Source organism: Microcebus murinus, chromosome 11 (assembly GCF_040939455.1).
Source record: "Microcebus murinus isolate Inina chromosome 11, M.murinus_Inina_mat1.0, whole genome shotgun sequence".
Taxonomy (NCBI): domain Eukaryota; kingdom Metazoa; phylum Chordata; class Mammalia; order Primates; family Cheirogaleidae; genus Microcebus; species Microcebus murinus.
The window spans coordinates 30,774,984-30,789,450 of NC_134114.1; the positions used below are offsets into that span (position 1 = coordinate 30,774,984).

The 14,467-nt window shown below is 37.8% G+C and overlaps 1 pseudogene; it reads right to left on the reverse strand.

Annotated features, from left to right (window-relative positions):
• Positions 1-13,808: 13,808 nt before the first annotated feature.
• On the reverse strand, positions 13,809-14,093 carry LOC105878406 (ATP synthase F(0) complex subunit j, mitochondrial pseudogene; annotated as a pseudogene).
• Between the last annotated feature and the right edge of the window lie 374 nt (positions 14,094-14,467).

The following is a 14,467-nucleotide window of genomic DNA, read 5'->3' on the forward strand; positions in this document are numbered from 1 at the left end:
AGGGTATATTTTACTGTTGAATTATTGTGTTTCTTTGAATTGAACACTTCACAAATGGATTTGAGATGGCCTTTTATGGATTGAAATTCTTTAGAACAGTACATCATCTATAACAGCAAAATAAATCACCAGTATGTGAATAAAATATTGATTATATATTCCTTTTCCCCATTAATTTGAACTTTACATCTAGTATTTCAATTTTTCTGTAATGAGATGGCGTTATATCAACATTGATCATAGCCTAGAAATTTTTCAATTAAAATTCCAAAGTAAAAAATGTATTCTTTGTTTCAGGAAAAATAGACCTAAAACAGAAGCTATAGTAACATTCTCAAAATAATTTGTTTAATGTCAATGGCTTACTGGTGGCTTTTTCATGCGCTCAGAAAAATCTCATTGGAAAAGTATTCATCTCATGAGCTACCACAAATAGCTGAGAAAATAGAGTTTAGGCTGACTTTAAGTATTAGCTCTTGATTCACTCAAAAAGAGGAATTTGAAAACATCCATAAAACTTATCTTTATTAAGTACTAATAGAGAAGATGTAATAAGTACTATGGAGAAAATACTTAACTCATGTCTCCCACTTAGACTGCGTTGAAAGGACTCTTTTGCATATTGTGCTTGCAGTCAAGGGTCCTGGGAATGTCACTGTTGTCATCCTCATGGTCATCACCAGCATCACCACCATCGTGCACCCAACTATAAGGTGGCATAGCAAGATGGAATCTTGAGATTTTCAAGGAGGTATTTAAAGAAAGAGGGCATAGATATAGTTCCAAATATAGTTCCAAAGACAGAAGAAAGGAACTGGCAGCAGATCAAAGCTGGGGTTAGTTACCAGGTGTCCAATCTAGATCTATTAAGTGTGCAGTGAGAGAATCACAGCTGACTACTGTCCGTCCTGTTTCTTGATTTTAGAACCACTGCTCTTTAACAGCGATTATCAACAATAACAGGATATAAAGGCTAGTGTGCAAATATATTTACATTTTAGGAGAACAAAAGAAAATGATACCAATGGTAAAAAAAAAAAAGTCATGTGAAAGAAAAATGAAAGAGATTGTCATAAAAAAAAAGGCTAGAGTTGGAGTTAAACCGTCTATTGCAGGGGTCCTCAAACTTTTTAAACAGGGGGCCAGTTCACTGTCCCTCAAACCATTGGAGGGCCTTTGGAGAGTGCGGCGCACATTCCACACATGCACACTGTGGGCCAGGGATGAGTAGGCTGCTAAGCAGGACAGGCAGCGGTGGCAAAAACACCCAGAGGGCCAGATAAATGTGCTAGGCGACCCGTATGTGGCCCGCCTGCTGTAGTTTGAGGACACCTGCTCTATTGGATCACACATTAGATTAAATTATCTACTCTTTAAACCAGGCTTTTGTGGTGTGGATACTATTCATCCTATTTTACAGATGGGGAATTGGGCTCAGAAGGTTTAAGCAGCATGCCCAAGATCACTCAGTTGGGAATAGTAAGACAGAATTAAATACCAAATTCATTTGATACTAGGCTTGTTTGTTCTACTACAGATGTCAGGGATTCTCAAACACAGCCTCATGGCTACTATCACCTGAGGATCTCTGAAAAAGTACCTCTGCCTGAGCACCACTAGGGTCAATTGAACATGAATCTGTAAGGGAGCCAAACATCAGTACTTTTAGAAAGCTCTCCATGTAATCATGATGTGTAGCCAAGGTTGAAAACACTCTACTAGCAGAAGGCTACCTAAATGGTATGAACTAAGGAGCAGTAAAAAGGCCACCTGTCCAGGACATAAAATAACCAATGTTTATAAAGACTGTATTGACAGAACTCCTGTAGCAGCCAAAACAAATATTTTCGGCCAGAAGCATATCAGCAGATGATTCCTTTCAGCAAGTTTACAGCTAATTCACATCCCCAAAAGGAGGTTGAAAAACAATGATAAGTGACTATAACTTCCTGATAAAAACTTAGGATTGCATAGATATTTCCTGTAGGAAATATCTAAGTTAATTGAGGCATAAGAATTCACTTAAAAGGCCACTGCAAAAAAATAAACAGCTTGAAACTTGCACTTTCACTTTGCAATAAGACCTCTTTGCTTATCAGGATAATTCAGTATTTAAAACCTTGAGAAATGTAAGGAACGAGATCAAGAGAGAGGTCAAGCTAGAATCTTATAATAAGCATATAGAGCTTATTTAAAGATTGGAAATGCAGGGCATTACTTAGGGAGAATAGCGATAAAAGATAAAGGTTCCTAACATTGAACCTTAAGTACCTAAAGAGACCTTAGGAGTGGCAGGAAAGTAGAAGGAAGACAGGAGAATGTAGGACTTGAAGCTACTAAAGGACAAAGTTTCCAGAAGTGGAGAGTATTCATCTGTCCAAACACTGCTGAGAAATCAGGAAGGATGAAGACAGAGGAATGTCTATTGTATTTGACAGTATGAATATCTCCAGTGACCAGTGACATTTTTGCTGTTCACTTTTTTCCAAATACACAATTACACCTCATTTGTTCTCTGCCAAGAAATTATACCCCCTATTGTGTTTGATGGCCAAATAAGTTGGAAATCCTAACTTGGATCAACTTTACAACCTACAATTTTAAAGTTCCTTTTAGCAACAGCTAAACTTTGATTCTTTAGTGAGGAAGTGGGACTAAGAGTCAGAAAAGCTAGACTAGGGAAGAGAAAAATTCGTATCTAATCTTAACATTTATTTTACTAATTTAGAAAAATAAATCAGGAGTCTATTTCTAGCTATTTCTCTTGGCTCAAAAACTAATAATAAAGTATGCTTTAGATTTTTAGTGCAATTTCTTCATATTGAATGTCTATAAGGACAAGACATACTCCAGAAAATTATGGTTGGAGATATTAATATATTTAGAAAATTGTGAGCCTAATGGCCATTATTTACTAATTTTTAAAAAGTAGAGTTAGTCATACTTTATGATTCTAATTATAGGACATTCTGAACAGTAAACAATAAAAGGATCACTGGCTGCAAGGGGTTCAAGGGGAGAGGGTAAGGGCTGACTCGGCGATACACATGGACAGTTTTAGGGCAGTAAAACTTTTCTGCATGATACTACAATGGTGGGTACATGACATTATGCATTTGTCAAAACCCATAGCACAAAGAGTGAACCTTATTGTATATGAAACTTTAAAAAATCATTTAGAAGTTCTGGGGATCCCAGGAAGTATATAATACAGACTGGCACAAAATAATCCTACTGTATTACAAATGTATGAAACAATCTCACTGAAGGGGAGTGGAGAGGAAAGGTGCTGACCTAAGAAAATTTAGAAATGAATGTAGTATATAAGACAATGGCAAAAGCAACAGCTCATATGCACTGCATCTGCATTCTAATTATTTTTCATTGCTCATAGGAGTAAAGGGACAAAGGATAACAGTTCTTACATTGATACATAGGTATACTGGAATTGCACAATAAATAAATGGATAGTGGATGGTGGGGACCAGGTTTCTCAATGTTGGAACGAGAGGTTACAGAAGAGCAAGGGGAGGAGGCTAGTATGATCCATATGATGATTGATTAGAGTTAAAGAGATCAGAATGATCTCATATTTAGCTTAATATAAATCCATACAGTTACATATAGAAATACTTATTGATGTGAGAGTATGCACAGGTTAGTATGCACACATAGACTTCCTTACTCTGTCAGCTGAGACTTAGAAGCAAAAATACCTGAGCAATAATTAGCACACCTAACACCCACCTTTAGGCTTTTACTACCACTTTTCAGTAAAAGAAACCAGGGATCCTTGGAGAAATGACAGATTCTAGGACTGGGGCAAGAAATATATAAGATAAGCCTAGAGCATCTTAAAGTGCCAGAAGTAAGAAAATGCTAAAAAGAACAAAACAAACAAGCTCCACATTGATGAGTGTATGTCAAGGGGATACAGGAGCTAATGGGAAGAGTTCCCAATGGCCAATGCAGGAACAGTATGAGCAACACAATAAAGGAGTGTTTGATGACAACACAAAGTATAATAAAGTAAATATCCATGAGTCCATACTGATATGAATGATTGAATAAATAGGTGCTAATATATGTGGGAAAGGTGACAAACATGCCATGAACTCCAAGTAATTGAGGTAGATACTCCACCCTCAAGGAAGGCGTAATTTCTCACCCCTTACCCAGAGCACAGCAGAAGGAGGCAGGGGGAGAATACTGAAGAGTAGCAAAGCCCAACAAACATTACCTCAACCAGGTGATCAAAGTCAACAGTAAAGGTGACCCATCATGTTGACAGTGTGTGTCTTTTGTATAGGACAAAAGTGTCATTTTGTTATCTTCCTCTCCAAAACCTCAATCTAATCATGAGAAAAATATCAGACAAATCTAACAGAGGGCATTCTACAAAATACCTCACCATTACTCCCAGAATCTGCCTTGGCAGTCAAAGACAAGCAAAACCTGAGACTGTGGCGACTAAGAAGAGCCTGAGATGACATCACAACTGAATGTCATGTGATATACTAGAAGAGATCCTGGAAGAGAAGAAAGACATCCGGGGAAAACTAAGGAAATTTGAATAAACTATGGACTTCAGTTAATAATAATGTGTCAATATTCATTTATTAATTGTAACAAATGTACCATATTAATAAGAGGGGGAGCTGGGTGTGGTGTACGTGGTCACTTTCTGTACCATCACCTCGATTTTCTGTGAATCTTTGCACAGAAGTATAAATATCTGACAACTGCCCTTTTCTCAAAGGAACGTTCTGATAGGAAAGCAGTTCAATTAGAAAAAAGATCAAGGAGGAAGGGGAAAAGCACAGCAAGAGAAAACAAAGTCTCTCTCACAATTTTGCCTACTCAGCCCTAAATTTCAATGGTTCATTTAATTCCAGGATCATAACTTCCAATTTCTTGGTTTCCCATTTGTCAAACAGGAATGGTAATACAGAGCTTATCGGCCATGTATTGGCTGTGTGGGTAAGCCTGCCAGCCTCCTGTTTATCAAATGCTTTGCATTCACACAAGCAAATGCCATGTGCCTCCATCATAGTGGCAAAAACCAGCTCTCCATTATGATGAATCTCACTATGTGTGGCCTGTCCTCTCCTTCTCTCATAACACAGTTCAATTTCTAGACTTCCCACAACACAGGAAGGGTGCAATTACATGTGTTTTTAGACTGACTCATTTTCTGATGGCAGCGATCAGTATTTAAGCTAATTAGGAAGATTCTTTTGATGTCTTTTATATCATTCACAATTAGTATCCTGACATCTTTTTTTAAAAATAAACTCCCAGCCAGTAGTGGGAGGAGAAGAAATCATCTCACTATCCTCAATTTCTATCTGGTTTCGGGGAACTGCTCATCATCTGGCTGTTTCTCTCTTGAAGAGCGTATACAATGAAGGGTGCTTAGGGATATCCAATGAAGACTCGGTATGAAAAAAGCCAAAAGTCATAGGTTGTTTCTTCTCCTTTGAGTCAAACTCCTGTTTCCATTAAGTTCCTATTAAAATTTATTTCCAGACTTCAGCACCTTGGAACAGGTGGATTTAGCAGATTAGTTTATTTGAGGGAGCAAGACTCTGAAGAAATGGACAAAGAGATGGGTAATGTTAGATGGGATGCAGAGGTTGGAGATCCTGCTGTAAAAGTGTAAGGTGAGGGGCTGTCTTCTGTTTAGGAGAGCAGCGAGCACAGGAGGGCCCTGGAAAGATCTGCAAAGGCTGTTAGCCCTCCCCAAGGTAGACTGGCATCTTAATTAATCACTGGCTTCTAAATCAAAAGACAGCTGTTTTACTCCTTGAAACAAGGGAACTCATGGTTTTACTCCTCAGCTGAATGTTTTCTAACAGGTCACAGAGGCAACATTAGGGCCTTGTCAACCTCAGCCTGGAGATGAGTGAATATAGTAAGTGGCAAAACCCAAATGAGACTCAAAGTCGTCTGACTATTCATAGGTTTTTCAGGATGGCTCATGACTGGAACTCATTCAGCCAGCATTTGAGACAAATATGTTCATGGTATATAGAATCTGAAGTATGTTCCTTTCCTTGAAAATGCTCACAGTCTTGGGTAGAAATGAAGCTCTTGGGCCACTTGTAGACACTAGCCCAGCATGGTTTATTCTTTGTGATGAGATGTTACAGAGCACTGCAGACAGGGCTCACCAAAAGAGTTTCTGAGGCCTCTATAGGAAACTCAATTTATATTTAAAGATAATACCAAATATGGTGATCACTATCTTATGTGTGCAAATGTGGCTAACAAAAACAAAAAACAAAAAAACCAACAACAAACAATCCCTTCTTCATTGCCTATATATGAAGACTGACCCTTGGTTTATAGTTGTAGAAATTACATGCTGTTCTGGATGTCAGGGGGCTCCTTCTTGGCTTTCTTACATTTGTTCAGGGAAAAAAAGTCAACTTTCTGTCCAAGTGTTGCAGACCATTTTTATTTACTCCTGGAGAATGTTTAGAGTCAATAACCATGGTCCATCACGTGAAGTTACAGGTTAAAGAGGATATACACAAAAAAATTCTCAGTCTAGCTTCTATGTAAGATCATCTCTTTCTCAATTATCAGTTGTTTGGTTACACAATTTCACCTACCATCATTCTGCTTTCACACGCAATTATACAGTGCTCCAGCACAAACACCACCCCCCTGCCCCACCACTACAACTACCACACTGCTGAAGCTGTGAACAACCCCAAGTCTGCAGTGGGCCATTCCCTTTCACAGCTACAAGCCACAGAGCATATCGCCTCCCTGAATAGACTATCTCTTTTCTCCTCTTTGCTTGGTGAAATCCTGCTCATCCTTTCCATTTTGCTATGATTGCCACTGTGACATCTCCACCCCTAAAAGTCATTCTTCCTCTATGTTGCCACATTTGGTTTTTATCACCACCAAAGCATTCAGTTGGGTTGTTTCTTTATGTGACTATCTTGCCAAAAATTAATAGTTATTTTTTAAGAATTTAGGATGATCCCTGACCAAAAAAAATAAGAAATCACTGATTAATTGGTACAGAAATTAATGGCTTATTCCTCCAACAAAATTGTTTTCAGAAAGCATCAATTAAGTGCTGACATTAACAGACATCTAGATGATCTAAACTTGTCATTTGAAGCCATCATTATAGCTCAGAGATGATGCTGAAGAAAAGCTTAAAAGATTGAGTGCAAATTTATATAACTCAAAGAAGCCTCAGAGCTCTTAGAAAAAATAAGACAGAATGGGAGAAAATACTGCAAACTATTCAACTGACAAGGTATTAATAACCAGAATATATAAGGAACTCAAACAACTCAATAGCAAAAACCAAATGATCCAATTGAAAAATGGACAAAAAATCTGAATAGACAATTCTCAAAAGAAGAACAAATGGCCAACAGGTATATGAAAACATGCTCAACATCATTCATCATAAAAGAAATGCAAATCAAACCACAATGGGATATTATCTCACCATGGTTACAATGGCTTTTATTGAAAAGATAAAAAAATAATGGACTTTGGCAAGAATTCAGAGAAAGGAGAACAGTTGTATACTCTTGATAAGAATGCAAATTATTATAGCCACTATGGAAAACAGTATGGAGATTCCTCAGAAAACTGAAAATAGAACTACCATATGATCCAACAATCCCACTGCTGGTTATAAACCCAAAAGAAAGGAAGTGAGTATATCAAAGAGATATCTGCACTCCCATGTTTATTGCAGCACTACTCGAAATAGCAAAAATATGAAATCAACCTGAATGTCCATCAATGGATGAATGCAAAAAGAAAATGTAATATATATACACAATGGAATATTATTCAGCCATAAAAAATGATATCCTGTTATTTGCAACAACATAGATAAAACTGAAGGACATTAAATGAAACAAGCCAGGCACAGAAAGACAAATATCACATGTTTTCACTCACATGTGAGAGTTAAAAAGTTGATCTCAGGCAGGTAGAAAGTAGAATGATGGTTGTCAAAGGCTCAGAAAGGTAGTAGGGAGACAAGATTAAAGAAGGATTGGTTAATGGGTACAAGAATACAGTTAGATAGAATGAATAATCTAGTATTTGGTTCCACAATAGGGTAAATATAGTTAAGAACTTATAGTATATTTCAAAATAACTAGAGGAGTGGATTTGGAATGTTCCCAAGACAAAGAAATGATAAATGTTTGAGGTGATGTATATCCTCATTACCCTGATTTGATCATTACAAATTATATGCTTTTATCAAAATATCACATGTACCCCATAAATATGCTTAACTATTAGGTAGCCATAAAAATTAAATTTTTTTTTAAAAGAGAAGAAAGAAGACAGAGGTTTTCCTCTATAGACCTCCAATTTGCTCTATAACTTGATTTAATCAGGGTTGCATACTCTGTCTAGAAAACATAGCAAGGTCACTCTGAACTTCAGCAATTGCGGCATGCAGCAACTCCCTCCATCATTTCTTCTAAATGTTTTGTTGGTTAGGCTACCATCTCTTCTTTTTTAATTAATTAATTCATTTTTTGTTTTTATTTTTGTTTTATCTTTTTTTTATTTCAGCATATTATGGGGGTACAAATGTTAAGGTTACCTATATTGCCCATGGGAGGGGGGAGGAGGGGCATGGGCAATTAATTCATTTTTTTAGAGAAGAAGTCTCAACTATGTTGCCAAGGCTAGACTCAAACATGTAGGCTCAAGCAATCCTCCTGCCTCAGTCTCCCGAATAGCTGGGCTTACATTATTATCATTATTATCATCAACTGTCAAACCCTTTTTATTTTACTGACAATTCCTTCTTTTAAGATTTGTACAAGGGACAAAACAGTATGTCTAGTACACCTCAGTTTGTATAAGTGACAAATATACATAAATACATGATGATGTATGTACGTATGTATATGTGACTAAGCTTGCAAAGCTTCCTGAAGGAGGCCCCAACTGCCACTGCAAGGGATGCTCACTGTGAGAACTCAAATGCCCACGCCAAAGATGCTGTCCCCAGTTCTCTAATGCCAGAATGCTGCCAGGCCTGCACCAAGGTGGGATGAAAAGCCCCCTATCCCATCCTGTGCTAAACTTTATCACCTGCACCTTGAAGCAACATTGCTCTATCCAGAGTTTCACAAAAGCTATCACTCATCTAAGCCAACCCAAGACACAGGACAGGGAGTCATCCTCCCCATCTCCTACCTCTCCAAGGCTCAGCTATTAATCACCTACAGTACTTAAACTCTCTTGGGGAGAATAAACACACACAAAATATTTCCACAAGAGTATGTAACTATTTCTGTATCAGTCATAATAAATTCTCATTTGGGGAAGGAAATTATCTAAAGGGCACGGCATCTACAAGGATGCAGCTCTGGCTGCATGAACATCAACATGAACACCCTTTCAACATGGTCACATGGAGTAGTTTAGTTACTGACAGCCACAGCTCTTAAACATACACTTTTCAAACCAGCGGTTAAGCTTTGCAATTTTAAAACCAATCAGCCCATTCCTGTGGTTTCCTCAACAAAAGAATACTTTCTGCTAAAGGTGTATTCATGTTTCCAGCTCATGCAGATACACTTGCAACTTTGAAATAACAGGTTCCTTTCATTCCCATGTTCTACTATTCCCATACAGGTTTCAAAAATGTAAACATCTAAGAGCCAAGTTTTCTTTGAAACTATCAGATCTCAGATATTTATGTTCTCTTCCCCAGTGATTTCTGCAAGAAGCTCACAGACTAACAATAGGCCTTTGCTTGGCTACCCAGCCATCTAAAATTTATTCATTAATTCTTCAAACAAACATTTTGAGTAACAGTTTTGTGTGAACCATACACTGTTCACTATTGCTTTCCCCTGGACACGTTGCCATTTAGGGAGTGCCTATATGAAATGGAGAAAATCATGCAGTTCCTTTCCCACCAATTCCAGTAACAGTCTGTTTTGCTTATTTTTCATTATCATGAAACTATTTATGAATTAGAAATGAATGCACAAGTGCAGTAGGTGCAGTGCAAAGCTGCAGCCTGTCTAGTACATTACTGTTTGTGTAAATGAAAAAGACTATGACACAGCTTCATGCTCATATAGACGTGAAATACCTCTGGAAGGACATACAGGGTGTGGTAACAGATGGACCTCTGAAGAGGGAAACTAGGTAGCTAGGCAGTAAGGTAAAATCCTAGGAGATAAGGCAAAAGCAAAAGTAAAATCTTGTTTCTGTCCTTACAGCCTCAAGAACCAAATCTTGAAAAGCATGTATGTGTTTTTCATCATATACCCTTCTGAATTTTTTTAATCCTGAACTGCGGTCTTATGCTGGGCATTCAAAAAAAGGTTATAAAGAAACATTGTGCAATACTGAAATAATCTCAATAAACTTGAAATTAATTTTCAAATTAAAAAATTCTACAGTTCTCTCCTCCTTGACATAGAAACTCTTTTTATATCTTTTGTTCCTATCAATGACAAAGCCCTCTAATCCCTATCTCCCAGACTACCAGAGAAATGACCAGCCCTTCACTTACAGTAAATAAGTAAATAAAAGTACCTGTTTCCTATTGCCACTGTAACAAATTGCCACAAATTTAGTGGCTTAAAACAATACGAATTTATTATCTTACAATTCTTTAGGTCAGAAGTCTGCCACAGGTCCCACTAGGCTAAAATCAAGATGTCAGCAGGGTTGCATTCCTTTCTGGAAGCTCTAAGGGAAGAATCCGTCTTCTTGCCTCGCCTTTTCCAATTTCTAGAAGCTGACTAGAATCCGAGGCTTTGTGGTCCCTTCAATCATTAAAGCCTGCAAATGGCTGGTTGAGTCTTTCTCACATTGCATGATTCCACTTTGAAGGTCCCTTGTGATTATATTGGGCCCACCTGGATCATGTAGGATAATCTCCCAATTTTAAGGTTTGTTCATTAGAAATTTTAATTCCATCTGCCACCTAATTCCCCTTTGCCATGTAACATATAGCCACAGGCTCCAGGGATTAATTAGGATGTGAATATCTTAGGGAGGGGAGGAGGCAGTGTTGCAGGGGCACTATTCTGCCTACCACAGTCAAAGATAGAGCTGATAGGTAATAGATGCATACATATACACATACACGCATAAAGTTTCTGTAGAGACGCAGCCTCCCCCATGAAATAGCTTCTTACCCTATAAAACATAATATTCAATATCCTTGTCTCAGTTGGATGACTTTGACACCATCAGGAGCCATTCCAAGACACACAAGGAGGTATTTGAGACAGCCTATTAATATATGCTCTATGCCTGACTTCCTGGTGCCCAGTGCCAGCTCCACCACTTACACAGTGTGACTTAGGCCTTAGTCTCCTCATTTGTAGAATGATGACAGTATTAGTACCTGTGTCATAGGGTTGTTGTGAGGCTTAAATGAGTTACTAACACTTAGAAGAGCACCATAATGAGTACTCACTATGTACTGCCTAGTTTGACTTCATTCATATCTACATGACTAAGAGAGCTCACATAGGAATCGCTCCCAGAACAGAGATGATCAGCCCCAAAGTATTAATATTAAAATCCCATTTCTGTCCTCAGACACTCAAGAAGAAAATAGTGACGAATTATTTTTTAATCTACATTGGTATACCCTTTGTTTTCTTTCCATCTTACCAGAATGAAAGTTAAAATATCGGGATGTCTGGTTCAATACTAGGAAACTGGAAACTCTACTGGTTGTCTGCTGTGGATTACATGGGCTGAGCCAGACAATCTTTGCCCTCAAGGAAATTGCCACATAATGAGCAGGTAGGACAAACAAAGATGGAGCATAAGTAAACAGATTTAGCAAAAAGATTGATTTCTAAAGCCCCAGATGGCTTGGATCTAAAAAGCAAAGAGAACAACTCTCCTTTTTGGCCTATTTGCCCCCAGTGGGTTGAATCTAGAAGTTTCATGTAGCAAGTCTCATTGCTAACACCAATGTTAGCAAAGGTGTCATTCAAGGCACTTTCTCTAAAACTATAATCATAAAATTGAAACAAACTATATTTTATTAATCTATGAGTAAATGTTTCTTCTATGTCTAGGGATTGTTTCTAGGAAATAGCTAAAACTGATAGCTAATTGATCTCTCCAGATGTGTTATGCTAAAGAATTATCCAAGGAATAAAGCTCAAAGCACCTAATACTTTAGTTCAATAACTAAGCATTACCTAAAACATAAAAAATATACTGAAAATTCTTTGGATTTTTACTATTGTAACTTGGTAAAGAGCTATCCTCCTTATCATGAAATAACTGCCAAACTGGAATCAGAACATCTATCTCAATTTATTCCACTTTCAAGTATTTTGGAAGTCACTGCACCATACAATTCAAAGCACTTGGGAAACTGGCAATACCCGAATGTCAATGTCATGGAAAAGGAGTGCAAACTTCATATTCTATACTTTATCATGATTCTCCAATGAAATTCAACTTCATATTGTCAAATACAGCAATTTCTCTCAATGTAGCAAGATGTATAATCAATGAGCTAAGCAGAAATTAGGCATTACCTGCCAAGTGTACTTTTATAACACAATTAAATCCAGTCTTCATTCTTTCTACAATTTTCATTACACCTATGAAAATGTCCTGGATTAGTAGTCTCCTATTTTAAGTGTTTTATGAACAGGATGAAATTTCTTTAAGTGTAAAATATATAGCCAGACTCTATGAAACAAAAGGCTTAATAAAATTTATCTGTAGCTCCCATTTAGAAATATCAAAGTGATGAAGGATATTATTTGGTTACTGTCATATTTATTAGGATTTATATTATATCACATTATAAGCACTTGTTTTTTAATTTCAGGATATTGTGAGGGTACAAACATTTTGGTTACCTTTTATATCATTGCCTCTCCCAAATGGGGGTTAGAGGCCTGCCCTTCCCCCACACAATGCACACCATGTCCTATAGTTGTGAGTTTATCCCCCTCATCCTGCCATCCCTGGAGAATATTACCACCATGTGAGTACCACTGTGTTGATCAGTCAGTACCAATTTGATAGCGAGTACAAGTGGAGCCTATTCTTCCCATCTTGTGTTACCTCACTTCGGATAATGGGCTCAAGCTCAATCCAGGAAAATATAAGAGGTGCTAGATCACTGCCGTTTCTTAAAATTGAGTAATATTCCATTGTATACATATACCAAATTTTAATAATCCTCTCATGAATTGAGGGCACATAGGTTGTTTCCACATCCTTGCAATAACGAATTGTGCTGTCATAAACATTCAGGTGCAGATATCTTTATTATAGAATGACTTTTGCTCTTTTGGGTAGACGCCTAATAGTGCTATTCCTGGATGGAATAGTATTTCTATTTTGAGCTCTTTGAGGTATCTCCAAATTCTTTTCTACAGAGGTTGCACTAATTTGCAGTCCCACCAACAGTGTAAGAGTGTTCCTGTCTCTCCATATCCTTGCCAACATTTGTTGTTTTCAGATTTTTTTTTTTTTTTGAATCATGCTTAACATTTATTGAGCAGCAGAATGTGAGCTTCTAGATCCTGATCACCAACTTTGGTGACTATTGAGATATTTACCCTTCAGTTCCTCGGGCTTCTAACCATGAACAGCTCAGTAAGATTCTGATTTCATCTGAAATTCACCTGCATTACAAATGATCTACTCAGAGTAAGCCTGGCACACAGGAGGGAGCTGAGCGGGGGCACACTGAACGCAGTCCCAGGTGTGGTGCATCTCAGAGACATTTATTCATGCCAAAGTAGACGGCACTTATGCAAGTGTACAGGGACGTTCCATGTTCCCATCTAACACAGCTTGCTGAGATCTGCAGGCAGACTGACGTACCCTCTCTTGTGCACTCCAAGTGAGGCTGGGTAGTGATGACCACGAGCAGGTGCGGGAGCTTTCAAAGCTTTACTTCTTTTATCTGCACTCCTGATTTTATAAACAATGAAGCCCATCAAGCCCATTCCGATCCAGATCTCCTGGTAAACTTGGGTATAGTAGGGTTTCATGGGGATCCACACATTTTTAATAATGCTTTGAAGCATCTCGGCGCGGGACCAACGGCTCGGGCCGTAGCACAGACCCACCCAGATTTTTTGATAGAAGCCAATCTTACTGGGGTTAGGCGATATCTCGTTGTGGTTTTGATTTGCATTTTCCTAGTGATTAGAGATGTTGAGCATTTTTTTATATGTTTGCTGGCCATTATTCTGTCTTCTTATTACAAGCACTTTTAAGTAAAATTTTTTTTTACTCTTGGTTCACTACTAAATTGTCCAACACTCATGGCCTAGTTAAGAGAGAAGCAAAGATTTGTCAAAGAAGGTGAGAGAGTCTAAGCCAATTAAGATATTGCCTCACTATAGCAAAACTCCCCATTTTGGCTTTTATTGGGGTCAATTTATTTGGCTAAAGTAAATTTTTTATGAGATAGAAAAAATAGCATCTAAATGTATTC